General features: G+C 45.4%; 1 protein-coding gene across 8 annotated transcripts in view; it reads left to right on the forward strand.

The window, feature by feature from the left end:
- The window catches only part of ATE1 (arginyltransferase 1), a 218,334-nt gene that overhangs the window by 158,171 nt on the left and 37,622 nt on the right, over positions 1–22,541 (forward strand). The gene's annotated exons all lie outside the window — the stretch shown is intronic.

A 22,541-nucleotide genomic window follows, 5' to 3' on the forward strand; every position in this document is an offset into this window, starting at 1 on the left:
TTCTTCTTCCATCTGTGTAATTTCCAGGTTTCTATCTTCGATGTCACTGATTCTTTCCTCCATCTGGTCAACTCTACTACCTATGCTGGTTATTTCATTCTTAGTTTCTTCTATTGAGTTTTTAATCTCCAGAAATTCTATTTGATTCTTTTTTAAAATTTCAATCTCTTTTGTAAAATGCTCATGTTGTTCTTTGATTGTGTTTCTGAGGTCATTAAACTGCCTTTCTGTGTTTTCTTGCATCTCGTTGAGTTTTTTCAGAACTGCAATCTTGAATTCTCTGTCATTTAAGTCGCATATTTCCATATCTTTAAGTTCCTTTTCTGGAGACTTTTCACTTTCTTTCTGAGCTGTTTTGTTGCCTTGGTTATTCATGGCAATTACTGATTTATTATTTCTCTTCCTAGACATCTACAGGAGTGACTTCTGCAACAGGTTGATAGGAAGAGGTCTTTCTTTTGTTTTCCAGTACTTGTTGGTAGAATGTTTTATTTTCTGTCCGACTACAGCCTTTTTTCTCTCTCTCACACGGTAGTGCTGTTTTCTCTGCACTACTGCAGCTTCTCACACAATGGGGGGATTCCCTGGGAGACGGGCTTCTCCTCTGTTAATAGTTCACCTGGGTCACAAGGCGCAGTTCCATGTGGGTATGCGGAGAGCTTTTGAAGTTCCAAAGCTCTTCCTGCACCAGATTCAGAGCCTGTATGTTTCAGCAGCTCTGTTTACTCCTGCAGGTATCCGCCCAGATAGGTGGGGCCAGGGGCAGGGTGAGTTGTGACAGGTGGCCCAGTGCAATGGCGGTGACCACCACCACAGCCAGTCCTGTTTCCACAGCTCCCTCCCCTTTGCCAGAACTAGTTGGGCTGTGAATCTGTGTCTGTGGTTCACAGTTCTCAGAACAGCAAATATTCTGTTCTTTTGATCTGACAGTGCTACTGTTCCACTTCTAGCACCGGGCAGGTGGGGGCGGGGCGAGCTCTGAGAGGTTGGGGGGGCGCGGCTAGTCTCAGTGCCTAAGGCTTCCGTTCTCTGCTCGACAGTGAGGGCTTAAACCACCGTTTTCAGCCTTCTTCCCTCAGTCTTTTCTCTGAGGTCTCTGCCATGAGCGTTGGGTTCAGCCATGTTATATGCTGCCCCCTCAGCCCTGTGGGCCATAAGCGGAGCCCTAGCAGTCCGAGTTCTTCCCTCTCCCACAGCTGCGGTGGTTCCGGGAAGCAGCGAGCTCGGAGCACTGAGCTAGGTCTGCGTCCTGCGCCCACGCGGCTCCATCTCCGCACATGTCCCTTCCCTCCTGCCCCACTTATGCGATTCGCCCACCTTTAGGTGAATTCAGTAGTGGGCCTCTTCGTCTTGCCTGTCTGCTGTGCAGGGAGTCCTTTGTGGAGTTATAGTTGTTCGATTAGTTATAAATTCCAGGGGAGCTTTACAGAGGCTCACCTCACGCCGCCATTTTGATGACATCTGCAAGTATTACAATTTTAATACAGTTTTCCTTTCTTAAAATGTTTATACATTTTTTGACCCCCTCTGTATATATAATTCTCTGAAGATGACCAAATTAGAGTGGTGTGTGTGTGTGTGTGTGTGTGTGTGTGTGTGTGTGTAGAGTAGTAGTAGTAGTAGTAGTTGTAAACTAATGGATTTAAACATTTTGAACATAATCAATGAATTTTAGTCCATTGCAATTATTATCCTTATTGAAGCTCCTAGAGTACCATCTTCGGCCAGTGTAAGGTTAGAGAATACTTTTTGATATCATTCATTCATTTAACTGAGAGTTTTGTGTACCTATTATAGGCAAGACATAGAACTAGACAATGTGAAGAGTATACAAATAAATCAGATATGGTCCCTGTCAAAAAGCTCACAGTCTTTAATGAAAAATAACATCCTTACAGATTGCAACACAAGGTGGGATCCTAAAAGACATAGACATACAGATGTGTTGTAGGCATTTGGAGGTAAAGCTAGTCTGATAAGTTGCGCAATTATCAGGTGTCTAGGCTTCTTCTTTGCTCTGCCATCCTTAGCATGGGGATTCCCTTTTGTGATCTAAGATGGTGGCTCCATCTCCTGTCACAATCCTTATATCCAGCCGGTGAGAAAAGGGGAAAGGGAAGGAGAAGGCAGGCCCCGCCCTGTAAGGTCAGCACCTGGAAGTTGTACATATCCCTTCTGATCACCTACCAACGGCCAGAACATAGTCGTACGGCCACACCCAGCTGCAAGGGAGGCTGGGAAGTGTAACTACTATTTCTTTTTTGTTTTTTATTTTGTTTTAAGGAGGGCACAGCTCACTGGCCCATGTGGGGATCAAATCGGCAACCTTGGTGTTCTCAGCACCACACTCTAACCAACTGAGCTAACTGGCCACCCACTCTATTTCTTTAAGTGGGTGACCATGTACCTTTTCACTCTGCTATGTGCAAACTCTGTGTAGATCATCATTTCTCCAATTTAATATGCATATATATCACCTGGGGATCTTGTTAAAATGAAGATTCTGGTTCAGAGGGCGTAGGTATGAGTCCATGGGGGTGTTGAGATTTTGCATTTCCACCAAGCTCTCAGGTGAAACGGATGCTGTTGGTTCTTGGAACACACTTAAGTACCACACTTCAAGGGTGCAAATGACCATGTAGGTGGGACTCTCTGCTTCCAGGGCAGCCTGGTCTTGCAGCAGATATCATCTGCATCTTTCTATCACTGCTGCTCCTCCAGCTATTTGGGTAAATACCTTTGGAGAATATTTCGTATTCATATTAAATACCCAGAAATGGGCCAGTGTACGAAGTGTAATTAAAAGGCTCTTTGCCCACAGTAATTTGTATATTAGCTTTTGTTTAAAATTTGGAGTTTTCCCGTAGGATGAGAAAGTTTGAGTAATAGTATTACTAGCATAATAATATAAAAATGAGTTATTTTCTAAGTAGAAAACAAATCACAGTAGCATGCAGATTTCTTGGCACTATAAATATTTAGAACTGTGGCCCTCACCCAATTTTCTTCAAACACTTTTGAAAGTGTGAATAATTATGCTTTATGCCAGTATAAATAACATTTCTATTTCCTAGAGAAATCTAAGCACTTCAGGGCCCTTTAAGTACATAATCTTTTCAATTGTCTTAATAAAATTTAGAAGTGAACATTCCTGGGAAGCATTCCTTGCCACCTGGGGCCTGGGTAAGCCACTCCCTCAGTGCCTCCACCTTCCCAAGAGACCCAGCTCTGTCAGGAAAGCAGGACTTTCAGGTTTTTGTTCACCCCTGTATCCCTTACCCTAGGGCTTTCCCAGTCCCCAGGGCAAGAATTTGAAGTTTGGATTTCTCGGTTTGTTTGTCCCCAGCAACTGACCTTTTCTGCTTGACCTGGCAGTGCCTGGTGCAGGGGCTTTGATCTCCCTCCAGGGAAGCACAAGCAGGGCTTATCAGAATAGCTGGGGTTCATTAGGAAGATTACAAGAGGGAAGGTAACCCCCCTTCGTGAATCATAGAGTATTCTACAAATGTCATGGAGCCTTTCTCTATATGATGATAACAATAATATTAATAGCTGTTATAATTTTTGAGCACTGGCCATGTGCTAGGGAATTCTCATCTCCATGTCACAAATGGAGACACTGAGGACCCAAGAGCGTCACTAGCTTCCCTGAGGTCGTACAGCGGAGCTGCAGAGCGAGGACACCAACCCAGGCCTGGGCCTCCAGAGCTACGCTCTTAAATAGGTTACATTTAAACCTGACTCTGTTGTTGGGTGAGAACATATGTGGGAAGATGTTCGGATTTGAGTCTGGAGTTTTAAATCACAGTGGTATTTAGTTTCTTTTCCTTCTCCAAAATGTGTCTTTATGCATTGCGGTTTCGGCTCATGCTCTCTGAAGAGTAGTCGTTATTACACGTCCTTTTACGTGCATCAAAGGGGTGCAGCTGTGTGCAAGCTGTGTGTCTGTCTCAGCACCATATTTGTGAGGGATCTAAGTCTTTATGTTCTTGGTTGACGTACCTGGAGGAGAGGAGAAAAGGGACTGGGCATGAATGAAGACAGAGAAGCTGGACAAACGGATGCCTCCCATCCATCAGTCTCAGATCGTGCAATCTGTCAGGACTATTATCTCAGTCCATTCTGCATGTTTTAATCCGGATACTGTTTATTTCCCCCGCCCTCCAGCTTCAAAAATCACTTACCCTACAGTGACTAAAATAGGAATGCTGTGTGCTTTAGAAAGATGTGCAAAAATGGAAAGGGAATTTACCTTACTCCCTCTGGGCATCTCAATGAGCACTTTTAAAGGTGCTTAATGAAGCATGGGCTTCTTTAGAGCCCACTTACATGCAAGCTGCAAACTTTGGGTGTTTTTCCTCCCCCATTGCCTGAACGGAGCTGGAGCTGATCTCTGCGCTCTCTCTCCCTCACCCCCAGCTCCAAACTCTTCTCATCAACCACCCCCCAACTAGGCAGCAAACATCCCGTGACCCCCTCCCCCATCTCATATCAGCCTGAAAATAGTGCTCAGAGGGAGAGAAAGCGGCTTTGGGGAGTGTGACCTGAGCAGTCAGCTTAGGCGAAATGTGCACAATAAACTTCTATCTGCACTGAATTGTTCTGTAAAGTGGCAATCACTTCCCAGACAGACAGGTCCTGGAGGACCCGCCATTCTGCATCTTTTAATCACTGTTGCTATGGAGAAAGCCACTATTTCATTAGAGAAAGCGCCTTAACGCAATTAACACATAGTTCAGTTGTTCCCCATCCCTTTTGGGTCCCGAGATGGAGGGGGCTTTTGGGTATTGCTTTCCCTGGGGGCCCGCAGGAGATCGTAGGCCAAGCAGAGCAGGGGGTGTTCCCAGGCGGCAACACAGGACTGGGTTGTAGATTAAGCGACATCAGAAGGAGGAACAGGCTTAAAAATTAACCGAAAACTCAGGGCCAGGGTTCATTGTTCAAAGAAAAGCAAAACAAAATGAAACAAAGAAAAAGTCTCTGCCACCTCTCTTTGAGTTTGGAAATATACTGAATATCTCTACACATCCTCTGATGAAACTGATTTTGCTACTATTTCTTATTTGGACACTGCGGTGGCCCAGCCAAGTGTGCGTAGACAGGACCGCTGCCCCTTGCTCTGGGTTCCCCAGGCCAGATCTCTCTGGCTGGCTGCTCTTTTACACTCCCTTTCACAAGCCTATTTGCAAAACAGTGAAGATAATATTTTCAACTTAACTGGGCCATCCTAAGAAACTTTCCCCAGGGTGCTTGCCTGGCTAGAAAAGGGAAATGCTAATAAAAATGTTGAGTGCTCCATGGTTATGAAATGAGGGTTTAGGAAAGAGTTCTCTAGTTACTATATTTTGGGCATTTCCCAAAAGTGGAGCGGTAGTTTGTGTCTTTCTCTAGCTGTGTGGAGCAAAAGACTCAAGCAAAAGCTTAACTCTCAATTAACAGTATTTTTTCTTTAAAAAAAAAAAAAAAGAGAGAAAGAGAGAGAAGAAGAAGGTACACTCATGCATCCTCTCCTGAGAAATCTGGAAAGAAAAGCACGGTAGAAAAGTTGGCTCATGAAACAAAGAAGTGGCGTATATATCTTGTATATAGATGTTTTGCTTCATCCCTAATTAGCTAATGTATTTCTTTCCGCGGAACTCTTGGAGGAATTCTCAAGCCCGTCCCCTGCCGCTCCTGGAGACCAAAGAAAAGCAAATGACACCGAATTTTCCCTTCTTAATTAAAATGTTAAACGGGGTTAAGATGCCAAGTTTCATCAGCAATATTTGTTCCCCTGGTGAACTCTTAAGTCCTGCTGGGGTTCAGTTCAATGGGTGTTATTTGAGTCAAGACATGTTATTAAGTTTCCAAATGTAATCAGCCCAGATATTTTAATGGAAACTTTCTCCTTTCTTTTAATAAGCATTTGGTTTGGTTAAAAAGCGCTTGGGTTAGGTGCCCTGTGTTGCCCTTCCGTAACCAAATCGCCATAGCAACAGGCAGCTGGTCTCTACAAAGCCGGCTGGGCGCTGCGAGGGGGCAGCCTGCAGGAGCCCAGCCCCCAGCGGCAGTGTTTGGCCAGGCATAAATATCCTCAATGGGATTAGAATGTTTAAGGGGCTAAAGGCTATGGGAAAACTTTTGTCTGCCATATTTATCTCTTCTGCTGTTGCGTCTTAGCATTTCCACTCAGGGATCAATGGGGTTAAAAGTAGGAGCAAATGTTTTGATGGGTTCATTTTGAGTTATGAATTCATGGGTCTGCATAATCGCCTGTCAGCACCAACCTGCTTTTGACTGTGCCCGCTGAGGGCCAGAGATGGGTGGAGGGAGAAGGCAGTGGGAACGTCGTGCACCAGCAATGGGCTTCAGCGTGGAGAATTAATTACACGGGATGAGGGGAGATGCTTTGCTCCCTGGGTGGACGCTCTGTATCTTAGAGACTGGTTTCAGGCTCACAGCCCTGATCCTGGGGTGAGGACCCCGCAAAGAGCAGATCTATTTTCTGACCAGTTGGGCTATTATCAGGGAAGAAAGAACTGGAAGGCAGGTGTTTCTGTCTCCTGGGCCTCAATCCCTATATAAGTAGATAGGATGCAGTGGAGAGTATTTCCCCTGTTATGGGCTGAAATGTGTCCCCCCACCCCCACCCAACCCCACATCTATATATTGAAGCCCTAACTACCAGCACCTCAGCATGAGACTGTATTTGGACATAGAGCCTGTGAAGAAGTGATTAGGTTCAAATGAGGCCTTTAGGGTGGGCCCTAGTCCAATCTGACCCATGTCCTTTTAAGAAGAGGATGGACACACGAGGAGATGCCACAGATGCCCGGCAGAAGGGAAAAGACCACGTGAGGACACGACACAAAGGCGCCATCAATGAGCCAAGTTGAGGGATCGCAGAAGATCACAAACCTGCCACACCTTGATTTAGACTTCCAGCTTACAGGGCTGTCAGAAAATACTTTTCTGTTGTTTAAGCCACCTAGTCTGTGGCATTATGTTATAACAGCCCTAGCAAACTATACATCCCCCAAACTGTTTTCCAACTCTCCTAGAGATATTGACAACCACGTATCAGAAGAAGTAAGTACAATGATTCTGTAAAGACAACCTAGATCACAGGATCACAGGCCAAAATCAAGGTCTCTCTCTCTCTCTCTCTCTCTCTCTCTCTCTCTCTCTCTCTGTCCCCCCCCCTTCTGTCTCAACAGATGTTGCCATCCCAAACCAAAGACCCAGCTATTAAAGCAAATTTAGCCCACACGTTCTGTCAAGCCCCTCCTAGTAGCCCACCGTCTTCCCCTGTACTAGTATTAATATCCCTCTTCAATGATACATGTTATTGGGAGGTTTAATGGAGCAGACGTTGAGTTACACGCATTATTTTGTAAAACTTCTGTGCTATACATGATCAAAATGATACGCATTCTTACTGTGCCTCCTCGGACCCCCAGTCTGAAGGCCCTGGGTCCTTTGCTGCATTCCACTCAGCAAGGGGAATCCCTGCTCCCTCTGCCTTGGAGGATGGGCAGTTGGAAGTGGAAGGGAGTAGGCCTGCCCAGTTTTAAGCAGACCTGATGTATCTATCACACTTGGACTTGAAAACATATAAATTGAAGGTTGACGATTTACATTTCTATAAAGTGCACTTTGCAAAAGTATATGGGAAGTATCCATCAAATCGCAGACTTCTTTGGTCCGTTTAGAATTGGATTCCATGTAGAAAAATCTGATTTGTAGGAATTTCTTTCAGGATGTTTGCATAGAGCAAGTCCCACCTGTTTAGTAAGATAACACAATAGTGGGAAACAAGATCTCTTTCTTAAGTTGCTTATGGTGGGGAACGGGCAGTTCAGCCAGACTGGAGGAAAGGACATCTTAATGGATGAATATATAGACACACGTGAATATATATACACGTCTGCATATATTCATTTAGAGATTGATAGATATAGCCACACACTTACACATGTAGGTGTGCATATATATAAAATCACACACACACACACGCACACCCACACACGTAATTTCCTGCAGTGGATGCCTTCATTCGAGAACCGTTTATCGAGTGCTTGCTCTGTTTGCTGTTTGCAAGGTGCTTAGAATACAAAGAGAAGACATGATTTCTGCTCTAAAGAAGTTCCCAACCTGTGAGAAGAGTGAGGTATGGAACTAAATAATTATAACGCAGGTGATAGGAACAGGATAGAAGTTCACACACCCACATGGGGCTGTTTGTCAGGCACAGACTCCCAGGACTGCGGTTCATTGTACTCTCACACCCACCACTTGTGAAGTCCAGTCTCAGTGTCATGATCATGTGCCCCCAGCTTTAGGGAGGAAGAAAAGAGAATTCTGTGCCAAGACGTGGTCATATAGATACTTACCCCATACGTTAGAGGTGATAGAAACACGCAAAATCAATGAAAAATATTGTGCATTTGTCTCAGGATGGTAATGTAAATTTTTCTTACCTGAAAGTGGTCTCAGAAGAGAATCTAAAAACCAAACAGGAAGTGGTTCGATTTTATCTTGGGCCCTGACAACCCAAAGCTTTCGCTGGCCTCCTGCTTTAGAGTTTGGGGTCCCACTCTTTGTACAGCTCCATGAGAATGTGTGTGTCACTCATCCCTGTGCTTCCTTCTACCTCCCCCACCCCGCTCCTGCCTTCCCTCAGATTCTTCTTCCCTTCCCTGGAGGATGCGGTAGGAACCTATGTGCCCTTGGTCACCCCACCTGGCACTGCTGTGCGAATCATGATCTGAAAGCACAAGTGCAGTTACGTCACTCCTCTATCAGAAGCTTTCAGCATCTTCCCATGTAGGTGTATGTAACATTACCTGCTGCCATCGGTATGCTAGACAGCGTGTATGTATGCGGCTTACCGAGCAAACTGCTCACCCTGAAGCCGGGCGTTCAGGGGGCCCCAGGGCTGGAGCCCACCTGGATCACAGATGCTTCGGTCAAGCTCTGTGGCGTGCTGGGCGTCCAGGGCTGTGTGCCACCCCACACACTTTTCCTCCCAACTCCCACTCACCTGTTGTGCTCTCCTTGCCTGGAACAGTTGACAATCAATGAGAAAGAAAGTCATGAACACATTCATGTAAAAGAACAACACTGGTGTGATAAACAATAAACAAACAAAAGCTCCCATTCAGAAAAATAGTTTGTGGAAAAGATACTCAGATATTCAGAGTGGTGGTTTCTGGGTAATGGGGTCATGCAGGCATTTTTTCTTCCTTGTGCCTTTCCTGAATTTTTGGTGTTAAATACATTTTGCTTTAAGAGGGGGGTGGGGAACAAAAAAGGATTTCAAAACTAGAACCTATGTATTCTTCAAGACCTAGCTTGAGATCCTAGAAAATTCTGCTTGGGATGGTAGAAAAGAGTATGAGCTATTCAAACTTAAGTTGAGACCCTGCTTCTACTCCCAGGAGCTAATATTAGCTGTGTGAACCTCAGTATACACACCTGTAAAATGGGATAATGTCTTTCTTATTAAATGTGGGGGATAACATATAGCTATGTATGTTTAGTACATTGCAATACAGTAGAAGGTTAATACATTTTAATTCCCTGCCTTTTCTTGCCTTCCATCAAGTATTCACTTCTTACCTTCATGTGGCTGTCGTGGCTGCTATGTGCTAAGATTATTTATATGTATAGTACCTCCTAACTAGATGGAGAAATTGAGAAGTGGAAAAGTGTTCAGTCACCTTTGTATCTCCTGCAGCCCCTCTTCCCATCATAAGCACTTAATGGGTATTTTTTGAACAGAAGTAAATAATCAATCTTTGTATTGAAATAAAGAATCACCAAATAATTCTGAGAAGACAAGATACAATGAGAAACAGACTTGACCAGAAAAACAACCAAAAAAAAGAAAGAAAAGAAAAAGAGTAGCATTTTAAACTCACTTTCAAGTCATAACTATCAGAAAATTCAGAATTATGACTCCCTGTCCTGCTATAACCTTTTCACATCACACATATGTAACTGAGACCATAAAAGTTAACACGACATTCGGTAGTACACGCTACAAACAGACTGCGTGATGTGGTTGAGTTACTGTGGCAATGGGAATCATAACTTTGAGTTTCTTCACTTTCAGGCATTTGTAATAGCATCAGCTGTTACTGTGCATTAGTGGCCCGGTTTACACTCAGAACCCAAACTATTTATAACTGGAATAAGGGGGAAAGAAGCTACCTTTCCAGGGCCCTGAAACTGCCCTTGATCTCTCAGGGTTATGTCTATTTTCCGTAAGATACTGGAATAAATGGAATATTTCCCCCTCAACATAGCATTTTGCTGCATTTATCAAACACAATTTGTTTCCCACTAAAATAAATGTTCTCAGGCAAGGGCGGTACCACCATCCCTTTGGTTGTTGACAGTACCACATAGCTTGTAGTGGGACGCCGTGGGCTTGGATAAACTGGGGCTTCACAGACGCGAATAATTCTTGGTGCTCATTCAACATGACCCCATGCTTTCAGACTTCATAAATGTCACCTCAAGAAGAAGCCAGCCACTCTGAGGAGATGCAGGACACGAAATCTTGGGCTGGGAGGTCAGCTGGTTTTCCATTGCCACCCCACAAGCAGAGACGTCTTACAATACCCCAGCTCTGTGCCCAGGTGGGGGCCTCCGTTCTTCAAAAGATGTGAAGAGAAGGCGCTCTGGCTGCCTTGCCCAGTGGCCTCTGTCTGGACTAATGATTCCATTGGTTAGGAAATTAGGCTTTCATTGTCACCTTAATCATTCTTGCTCCAAATCTTTTCTTGCGCACGTCTTCTCTCAAGGTGGAGAAGGGACAAGACTCTATCTGTGCAAGAGTTCTCGAAAGCCTGAAGGTTGTCATGCCGCTTTTCTCCACTCTGTCTTCTCCCATCTAGATGAGTCCTGCATACCTTCAGCCCTTCTTCTTATGCCTTGTTTTCTTGCCCTTTTATCAGCCTCATCATTTTCTCCGAGAGGTTTCAAAGACTCCACTCTCTGAGGGATAAACACAGTCACCAGAGGAGGAAGTGTGAGCTTAGGGATGAACTCTAAAATAATGTTGGGTCCAAGGCAGAACTTGTAATAGTTCCCAGGAAAGTTTTTTTTTTTTAAAGCTCTCTTCCAAATTGGTGTCAACAAAGGAAAGACAGCAGCTTGTGAACACACACACACACACACACACACACACGGGTCTTTAAAGGTGGTGGAGAGATTGCATAGACACAGGGAGCTATTTATGTGCTGTTTCTTCTGAGGACAGTCAGCTCGTGATGAATGGTCACTGTACTTGGAATGTTTTAAGCTCTGCATTTTATTTTTTATTTACTTTGCTTTGGTGAATGTCTTTTGGTCGTTCCTGTCAGGGTTGCATTTTGGAAAACTGCAAGCACCTCCTTGGCAATACTTTAGAGGAAAACACTAGGCATATGTCAGGGTGAGGGCAAAGCAGCCAGCCAGTCCCTGTGAATGAGACAGTGAGATCAGTGTGGGTTTTGGGGTGGGGTGGGGGAGGGGTAAAATTATTCTCTAAATAAGATGCCTTTGATGCTTGCATGAACTTTTAGAAGTACTGAAGTATTTTCAGTAGTCCAACATCAGAGGGGCATGAGGATAGTTTTGTGCCTTTTGCAGGTACGTTGATACACGGTGCTATTTGTAAGATGCCTCGGGAAGGGTGAGACTGGGAGAAAGTTGAGGATTTCAGGACCACCAGTAAAATTACCCAACGTGTCAATCTTCTTTCATTCTTAGGTGGTAGCATGCACAACGAGTGAGTGTTTTCTGTAGGGTTTGTAAAATCTAGATGAAAGATTAAAATGTTTTTAAGAAATTTGACAAACATCGAGATTTCCCATTCAACTCCTCGGGGGTCTTTAAAGTGCAAATACTGAATCCAGGTGTCTGAAACTTCTTGGCTGAGGCAATTCGGTTCTGGTTAGTGACATAGTGTTCATTCTTAATAGGCTGTACTCTAGGCACTTATTCTGGGGGGACCATGCAAACCTCTGAGCTAAGAAGGCTTAAGCTCTTGTACCCAAGAGTCATAGTAAATGGACCCCACTTGCCTGTTCATTTAGGTAGCTCCAGTGCTACTTTCTTTTAAAGCCACAAAAATCTCTGAAGGAGTTTCCTGTGCTGCACTCAGGATAAGGGATTATATTACTGCTATCTGGGTTTACCATTTATGTACTGTTTACAGAGTTTGACATCTGGAAATAAAGGCATGTAATCAGTGAGATTTAAAAAAAAAGTCAGAACGAGAGTTCAGCAGTCACATAGAGGAAAACGGGTAAGGGTGCTTAGAAACAATTTTATCGGGACTATCTGGAAAGATGGGGCAGGATTAGATTTGGCTGTGAGTGACAGAAAAGCCAAAGTCATATGGGCTTACATGAGAGAGTTTCTTTCTTTCTCGTATAAAGGTCCAAGGGTAGAAAGTCTAGGCTGGGACAGTGGCCTCAAGATCATCTTGGCTCCTTCTGTCTTGTTTGTCTGCCAACCTTAGCTTGTGCCTCATGGTCCAAAAGGGCTGCTCAAGCTCCAGAAATCACATTACCAGTCAACCTAGCAATCAGCTGGAAAAGGGGGAAAGCTGCACACTACACTCTCTCTAACATCCTATTTGCCAGCAGTTAACTTAAGAGCTGTACCTGGTTGCAAGGGAATAGGGGGAGAGAGTTTCCATTCAGAGTAACCCCATGCCCAGCTAAAAGTCAGAAGTTCCGTTATTAAAAAGAGGCACAAAGGTAGTCTGTATACCCATTCTTAAGGAGAAAGAAATGCTTTCTTGAAATGTAGTTCATCAAAATTTGAAGTTAACAACAATCTTAGTGATTTACCCATTTGTCCTTACTCAGAGGGAATGACTTTGAGGATTGGAAATGTATCCTTAAAAATGGCTGCTCTCTGCGCTTGCCCTCCACTCGTCTTTGGCAGACTTGCCTCAACAGCAACCAAAAGGCACCTATTATCCACATCTCTCCCTGTTGCCCCTCTCTTGCACTGTGGCCTTGGGCGACCCTCCATGCTGTTTGAGGCTCAGTTTCCCCTTGAGTAACAAGTTCACAGTAATGCCAACCTCAAAGGTGGAATTTTGAGCGCACTCGAGGAAACTTGGCAAACGTGACTGTTCTCTGAGTCTTCATGTCTCCCTCAACCTACAGAATGGATGATAATAACAAACATCAGCATATCCGTGCAGGCCCTGTGGGAAGCACCCTCCACCCCACCCCCACGTAATCCACATGATGGTCTTTGTTCGATAGAAAAAGAACCTGCAGGTGAGAGAGGGTCCCCCAGCTGGGCAGTGGCTGTCAGGACCTCAGCCTCGTTCTGATGATTTCTGGAGCCTGAGATTGGAAGCTCTTTGCTGAGCCAAAAATGAGAAACTTGGGTGAAAAATCTCCTCTCGCTTTCCAAACCTGTAAAAGATGTCAAAACTTGCACAATTTTCTCAGCTTAACTGGGAGGTGACAAAGAACAAAGTCTCAGGATCCTCTGGAGCATATGGCAGTACCTGTGAATGGCTCAGGATGGTGTGTTTATAAATTTGACATTGGGGACTAAACAAGGATAATTACTGCTTCCCTTTAAAATACTAATTTAAGATTTAAATGCTTTAAAATACTAATTTAGGATTCCCAACCATTTTTAAAGAGAACCTGTGTCTGGTGCAGTCATTTTTTGCGGCTCCACTGGCTGTTTCCTCACATTAATCAGAGAATGCAGGTTTTCTCCTGACCCGCTGGATGGGCCACTGTACCAGGGCATATGTGAGCAGCCCATCTACCCAGCCTGCTTTCTTGTCCTCTGCCCTTATGTGCAGGCTTTGGGGCAGATTCGTTCTTGACATGGTGCTGGTTCTCCGACTCAGAACATATCAGGACATCTGTCTTCCTTTGATCATCGGTGTGTTGCTATGACCTGAAGCCCCGGAGGGAAGCATTTCTCCCCACTCCCATTCTCTGTCCAGGCACGCAATTCCTATCAGTCTCAGGAAGCTGGCTGCAGAGAGAATGCGGGCCCCAGGGCAGTGGCCAGGGGGGGAGATAAAAGTCACCCAACTTGGCATGAGCACACCTGGGAAGCAGCAGCTCTGTTTGCTTGTGCCCAGCAAGATGGGTGCTTATTCTGCCTCTGTTCGAAGATGCTAAGCCCCAAAGTCCATGGGGCTCCTGTGAAGGGTCATCTCAGCTGGGTTTCTGCCTGGATACAGGAAAACAAGACAAAGAAAAGAATTTCTCTTTGCTTTCTGGGTATGGGACCTCACAGCTTTTTCAGATACACTTTGGAAATAAAGTTATCCAGGCTCCAAGGACACTTCAGCACCCCTTCCTTCTGGCCACCATCTATTCTTAGACCCTACTTTTCTGACAATCAGAGAGAAGGGGCTTTCCCTACACAGTGCCCAGGTCACACTGGGGGCCTGGCAGATGTGTGCGGCATGGAACTGACGGCCCAGTGGTTGGTAGCAGGCCACGCCCACGGAGGAGAGCTGTGTAGCTCTCATCCGGGCTGAATCTCTCTCTCAAACTGTGAGAGTTTGTCTGTGGAACTGTAGACATCTCCCTATCCACCTAGACGCCAGCTTCTAGGGCAACCAGACCTTAACGGTTGGGCTGGATTTCGGCTGAAAACTTTTGGCTTCAGAAGAAGATGGGCTCCTTGGTCCATTGCCTTCCCAGCCTTTGATGAAAGGACCATCCCCACTCTACGAGTCCCACGAGAGCATCGTCCTCCAGCCCAAACTCAGGTCTTGAATGAGCAAGACCAGGAGAGATGGGTGACCATGCTCACTGCTGATGTGACCAGCGGAGGGCCAGCTGAGTGTCCGAGGCTGGAGGAGGGTCCTTATCGCCCTCAGTCCCAGCCGGGCACACCGTTCCCACACTGCCCAGCTTTGCCAGTCACCAGCTAAGTGACCTTGGGCAGGTTATTGACTCCCGCTTGTGTCCTAGTCTGTAAAAGTAACCATACCCGTCTCATAAGATTGCAAAGAGGGTTAAATGAGCTGATACAGATAAAAGGCTGAAGGCAGTGCTTGGTCCACAGGTGCACTCACTGAAATACCCGTTATCATTATTCTGGTGTCCATAGCAAATCGGTCTCTGATTGATTACCTAGAGATATGGGTAGCCTTGAGCATGTTTCCTTAGGAACGAAGGACATATGCTTAAGTAAATCAGGCAGATTTAGGACTTGAGTCCTTACTGAGGATCAAAGAGGACGCTCTGTGAGAGAGGAAGCAGCATAATGGTGGTGCCTGGGGGTCACGGAGCTGGGCGAACACTAACTAGGAGGACACTGGGCTTCGGGTCCTCACCGGCCAAACCTTGCATGACTTCTCTCTTTTATTCGTTCATCCATCCATTCATTCATTCAACAAACGTTTTCTGAGTGCACATTGGGGGCCAGGCCTCATCCGGAGTCTTGGGGATCCTGTGATGAACAAGATGGATAAGTTCATGGAGCTCACGTCCTAATGGAAGGACTGGGGGGAAGGAGGAGGCAGATCATGGAAAGCAAACAAATACATGAACAAGATCATTTCACGCAGTGGTTGGTTATCCATTGCTCAGTGGCAAACCACCCCAAAACAGAGTGGCTTAAAACCACCATTTGCTTCTCAGGATTCTGCAGTTTGGGCAGAGGTTGGTGGGGACAGCTCACCTTTGTTCCACATGGCACCAGCTGGCTCACTGCCTTGCCTGCAAAGCTGTTGCTGGCTATCGGCTCAGCTGGGGCTGCTGGCCAGGTCCTTAGTCTCCTCCACATGGGCTCTCCTCCCAGCTCGGTCAGGCCCCTAAGGAGTGGTGGCCGCAGCTGGGGAGGGAGCATTCCAAGATGAGTGGCAGGAGGGAAGGGAAACCACTGGAGTCCAGGGAGGACAGTGAGTCACTCTGATCAGGCAACTGCAAAACCTCTCTGTACCTCCAGTTTTTGTTCACAAAACGAGAGGCCTGCTTCCCTTGCCTCTAAGGTCCCTTCCAGCTGATTTTCCCAGGAGAGCGCGGCTCTTTGGTGGCTGCGGTTTCTGGACTTGGGCCTTCTCTCCTGCACCTTCTCACCAGAAGGGCAATGAAGAAGCAGAAGGCTTCTGGATGCTTCATGAGAAATGACACAAATGCATTAATGAAGGAGTCCTCAGTTTGTTTTTGGGCTGTTTTGTGGGCCTCATTCTCAAGTGCATACTGCTTGCAATAGATGTGAAGCGCAGATGCCCAAGCAAAGACTCTTTTGAGCAAGAAGGAACATCAGTCATCAACGAATTTTAGAAGGCACAGTTCCTTTAGTCTAGACAAGACCAACATATAAACCGAATTCCGGTGAGGTAGTGTTACCGATGATCAGTGGTCTGGGGAGACCATCAGACTAGACGTTTTCTTGGGAATTTAATTAGAGAAGGATGGTTGCTATGCTCCTTAAGGAAGGAGCTGAGCATTTAAAATTATACCAGGTACTTCGCCCCCCAGTTATCTGTAAGGGGAGCCGTGAGCCTATCAAAATGTGTGCGAGGGAAGCTACACGTGTCATTTTCAACCAGTTCAAACCAGCTCGGCTGCTCCTTGCACGGAGCTGCTGGCTATTAGCTGTCATCCCGCCGGGATGTAAGACAAGCAGGTGGATAAGAAAGACATCTCGTTAGGACCTGCAGGAACAGGCACCAGGGCGCCGACCTGCATCTGCGACGCAGGCTCCGGCTCCGGCACGAAGCACCATCTTAGATGGGCTTTTTCATTCCAATGACATTTTTTTGGAAAGGTTAGAATTTAATCCTTTCCCAGGATGGAGTTATTTCAGTTGCCACTGATCCTTCTGATAAATGAAACAGGGTTTCATTTTTTTTCTTGCTACTGAGATATCTAATTTTATAAAAGCCTTCAACAATGTAATAATGTATTGTAGCAACAGGAGAGCCAACGTGTAATGACTCGTCTACTTTCTATTAATTTGCTAAAGGAGTCCTGCCCCCCTCGCCCCTCCGTGGGTTTCATTAAGACTGTTTGAAGTCGTGATTGCAAGCTCATTATGATGTTTTTGAAAGATAGTGAGTTTCAAAGAGTTGTACTTAGGAGACTTAAAAAGCGTCACCATCTTAATTCCTGTGCTCTGCTACTTTCTCGGAGCTGTGACCTGGATATGCAGTAACTGCTATCGTTTTCCTTACAATCTCACCCCCCCCCCCAACTTTTATTGTTCTCATTACTCCTACGCCTCTTCTGAAACGATGCGTGTAATAAGAAATTAAAAAAATAAATCAGAGCCAAGCATCTAAGGAATTCAGAACCAATGTAGAAATGGCTGCATCTTGATGCACAAAAAAAATGGGGTAATTACACATAGCCTTACAAAGGGGGAAACTGAGGCAGAAGATGTTTGTGATGAGCAGTGTAGCTTAGATAATCATTTCTTACAGTCAGGACATGGCCATGCCAAGGGTAGGGCCGTTTGGAAATGTCCCCAACTCCGAAGGATGGAGGCAGAAGGGAAGAAGGAGAAAGGAGGCCCATTCTGAGCCTCAGAGGCAGGATTTGGGCTTCTGCTAAGAAGGAGGATGGGGAGGCAGGTTGGCGCTGCTTTTGTAAACAAACCAGTAATTCTCACAAGCTCCTACACTTGACCACGATTCACAAAGAAGTTTTATATTTGCATTATAATAATTTCACTCTGTGACTGAAACGTCTAAAGCTTCCATTTCACAGAGACATTAAGTCAGGACCCAAGGAAGTCCATTAAGTTGTCCAAGCTCATAAATAAAGACCCCAAATTAGAATGAAAGTCGTGAGGTTCCTACCGTGTTTCCCCGAAAATCAGACCTCGCCGGACAATCAGCTCTAATGCGTCTTTTGGAGCAAAAATTAATATAAGACCCGGTCTTATTTTACTATAACATAAGACTATGTATACTATAATATATAATATAATATATAATATAATACTGGGTCTTATATTAATTTTTGCCCCAAAAGACGCATTGGAGCTGATTGTCCAGCTAGGTTTTCTTTTCGGGGAGACAGGGTAGTCCTTGGCTTAACCCAGCCTTTCTGCCTATCCCGGTTGGTGTTAAGTAGAGAAAGGTGGTTGGCGTGCATTGTATGAACCAGGGGCCTCTTCTGCCCGCCTAGGGCACTGTGTTTATCACATACGGGTGTTCTGTAGCCAATACTTTTGTTGCTTAAGGCAAGTTTCAAACCCTTTCAAGGTACGTAATCAAAAGACCTAAGACTTTTGATTATGGAAGTAGATACAGCTCCCTTAGCCATTTCTTAAAACGGCTGTGAGGGGAGACAGCAATATCGGGGACACAGTACAAGAAACCAGCTTTTTCTGGAAAAACATTCTTTTGACAAAATGCCAAAGAATCATAGAGATTACGGGGCAATTTCCTTTTAGCTGCTCAGGAGATTTTTTTTTTTTTAATTGCAAGTAGGGGTGTGTTGCTGGAAAATAATAGTTGAGGAAGACTCTCTCCACTGTGCAGGTTTCCTTAAAAATGCCGTGAGCCCTCTGTAACAGACACACTATTAATGCTGCTCGATCCAGTTATCTCAGCCTGATTATCAGCGTTTCTACCCACCCTCCCCGCCGAGTAATTGTTTCACTGGATGAGCTCCTTGCTGGTACTGTGCGGAGGGGCTCCACGCACAGAGCCGCTTTCCTCACCATCTTTTTGCGACCTGCTTTTAGATCCTGCTTTTAGAACTGGCCACCTCCGAATCAGAGCTCTGCGCTCAATGCAGTGGTCTGGGACCATCTTCCACAAAGTTGGTAGCCATATGCTTTTCCATTTGGAGCCCTGGAAGTTTCCACTTCAGTAGTTCCCTTATTTAAGATGATAGGATCTGGAAAGAATTTTTTGAATGAGAGCGCACGAGAGAAGTAAAAGGTACTTTTGTTGTGTGTGCAGTGTTATTTTCGCTCCTTAAAACACTCACACTGTCAGATGCACATGGTGGACCGTCCTGGAAACATATGAGCTCGAGTAATAGCCAGGGACTCTGCTGGTAGGAGCCCTTCGTACCCGAAAGGGACCGCTGGTTAATAGTCGTAGTCATGGAAGTTAAAATTAAATTTCTGTGTGTTGATGAAAACCCAGCTTTCCCCTCAGGGCTATTTACTTTTAAAAATCTGAAATAGTCAGGGGTCCACAGCATGTGCCGGAACGTACGTGAACCGGGGTGTGTGTGCTGAGCAAAGCCTCCTTTGTGCCTGTCTCTGCCGTGGAATACCCTCCAGGAGAAACCTGGCAGCAGGTTGGCTTCCCCTTCCACATGTGGCAAGCTCAGGCAGTTTTCAGACTCGCCTACAAGAGCAGTTGTTCAGGGTTTCCATACCTGGAGGCGAGGATGATAGTAAACAGTGCTGTTCCTGATACGCTACCATAGGAAGGGGAGGGGTGATTCTGGCAGATTTGGTCCTACGTGCTTTTCCTTCACGGCCGCAGGTCAGGATTGATGCTGGGCCTTGAAAAGAAATTTTTTTAATTAAACAATTTTTTAAAATTAAAAGTAAAAATGAAAAAGCAGAAGAGGAGCAGGCCATTTCTAGTAATGCCAACAAATACAGCTAGGAAACGGCACGTACCCTTATAAATGCAAAGGTTTAAAATCTAGATGTTTCAGAAGAAGAAGAAGACAACAGTAATATTAAGTAGTCGCATTAAGTGGTAGAAACAGGCATTGTCTTCTCAGCTCCCTTGGTTGGAGTAAAGGAGTACGCAAGACTCCTTAAAATGCCTTTGAAAAATTCAAAGTCCTTTTAGTTATGGGAAGACTCGCGTGAGCAGGTGGGAAGTAAGATGGGTCTGACACAGACCCCTCCTTGGCAGCCCCAGCCAACCTCCCCACGTAGCAGCAGGATATCTTTCAAGCTTGACTCTTACTTGGTTTCTACGTTTGACTTTTTACTTTTTACCCAGAAGAAACCTGTACCCATAATGAGAAGACTTGCCCCTGGCTCAGACGCAAGTCATGCTTATTTCTCCCTTTGCAAATATTAGTTAAGAAATTTAACAGATGACGTATTGGGAACCAGGCAGTGTGAGAAGAAAGTATTGATGATCAAGAGTAAAGGGACCTGCCCCTGTGGGCGAGAAGCACGTTTCAATTTTTCTTGAAGAATGTACCAAATTTTCAGGACCCTCCCCTCGTAATAACTAAATGCTCTCCACCTGTTGATTGTACTAGTCAATTGTCGCAGAGTGTGGAATTCTAGATTCTCACCCGTGGCTTCTCTCACCCGTGACTCGTTCAGAGATGCGCCCACGTAGGGGTTGCATTTGTATTACTGCCCACAGTCTTCAGCCTGCAGCCTGGGCAAACATTTGCACGAAGGAAAAAGACTGTCGTGGGGTTTCTGCCTCCACAGAAGCCAGGCTGTGGCCCATGTTTTATCCAGGACTCTCGAGCTGGGTGGGAAAGGAGGGGCCCTGTTGGCAGCTGAATCTCCCCTTTCTTTGTGCTTCATGTGGGATCCATGAGTAATCGGCGCCTCGTATGTAAGCACAACCTCCGCTTCTTTGGTCAAATTGAACCAAATCAGAGCTGTAAAGCAGGACCATAAATCAGCTCGGTTACAATGGCAAAGTTCTTGAAAGCCCCTAAAAGCCCCATGTGCATTCCTCGTAGTTAATGAGCAACCAGGTAGAGCCCATGTCGCTGGCATGGTGGAGGCCAAGTTAGAACCAGAAGATGGATATGTGAAAATCAGTCATCCAGGAACATCTAAGCCGCCCAAAGAAACACAGCCAACTTCAAAGACCTCTCGTGCCTTCTCCACACAGTGCTGTGCTGGCTGAATCACTCGATAAAAAAGCAGCTGGGGCTTCCATGAAACCAGCTGTTAGAACACATTTTGTGCATACTCTATCAGAGGCGACTTTCTCTTAAAAACCGTCTTTAAATCTTCCCTTTGAGCTGTTGTCCCGATTGCCTGTGACACGATGAGACGTGCTGATGGCCTCCTCTTAAAGTTCGGAGGACCTGAAGTTATCTCACGCGCTCATTTGCTGTGACTCCCAGGTGTGTCCTAACAACCCGCTTCCTTCTTCAGCCATCAGGGCAGGGCAAGACCCCCACAGGCTTTCATGGTAAATGAAACCAAAATAGATTCTTGCTGATGGATTGAAAACTCTGTAGGAGTTTTTCATTCCCTAGGAGATGAGGTGCGCCAAGCCTCTAAAACAGAAAGAAAGGGAAAATCAAAGGTGGAAATCATTTGATTTCGTGTGTGTGTGTGTGTGTGTGTGTGTGTGTATGTGTGTATGTGTGTAATTCTGGTTTATTGGTCTTCTCTTATCACATTTTGTGGGCTTATATGTGAACCTGTCACTTTAAATTCTTTCACTCTTCTTTTTAGAAACAATCCTTGCGCACTAATTAGTATCTGGGCACACTGCTTCCCCAATGACATCAGTGACCTGGGGTGCACATTAAGTAATACCCAAAGCTCCGTACAGATTTTTTGGCTCTTCAGAGAAACAGAACAACTCCCTCAAAATACATATCACATTTGAGACAAAGTATGTACCTAGAGTTGTATTGATTTAATCACAAAGAAAATGTGTTCAGTAGTAGTACTTTTTTTTTTTTTTTTTGCATGATTCTCATCACGTCTTGCTGTTTACTAAAGTACCACGTTTTACTCAGTTCCCCACAGTTCTGTGTTGCAGGTGACATGCAAGGTCGTATGGCAAAGTCCTTCAGCGTTTTCAGCTGCGAGTCATGACCTTTCTGTTTGTGCCACCCCCTGGCCAGCACATAGGGACGGTTTGGGCCGGTGCTGCAGCTGCCACCTCTGCTGTGGGCTGTTCCCTCAGCTCTCAGCGCAAAGCAGGTGTCTGCTTCTCCACTTTCTACCGTCATGTAAAATCATTCTCAAAACCCTCTAATCCGGCTTGGCCCACACAGGCATTCAGGAAAGGTGGTTCCCCTAACAGGAATACTTAACCTGGGGTCCCTGGACCCTAGAAAGTGCACAAGTGGGTTTTAGGGTTGTAAACACCTTTTGAGACCAAATGCACTATTTCATATGTGCAGAGATTTCTCTTGGTGGGGAGAAGGCTAATAGTTCTCAACGGATTCTCAGAGGGGTCTGAGCCCCTCCAAAAGTCCATCACTGTCACTCTAACTACTACTGGTCTCCTACCTCCAATGTCCTTGTCTTTCCAGCTCACCTTTCATATTACGTTAGCGGAATCTATCTACAACCTAATTTTCATGGCTTGTACCACAAGCCAAAGCCTGCCCTGAGTCCCCTTAACCTGCAGGGTAATGTACTCTTGTGCTTGCTCCTTCCTAATTCCGTCTCCCACGGTTCTTCTCTGCCCCTGTTCCTCCGGTCTAGTCTATGTATTACCTCCCCACATGCGGTGCTTATTTGCACCCTCACGTGCCTTCTCTCACCCCTCCCCCACATTCTTATTTTTCAACTCCTCTGAAGTCACACTTCCCATTAAGTTTTCCTTCTCTACTGTCCACAAGCCTGTACCGTCTATGCACGTTTGACGTTTAATCCTAAACTCCCTCTCACAATGTTCTTTCATAGAATTAACC

This window comes from Rhinolophus sinicus, chromosome 15, assembly GCF_057876585.1.
Source record: "Rhinolophus sinicus isolate RSI-liver-muscle chromosome 15, RSI-T2T, whole genome shotgun sequence".
NCBI lineage: Eukaryota > Metazoa > Chordata > Mammalia > Chiroptera > Rhinolophidae > Rhinolophus > Rhinolophus sinicus.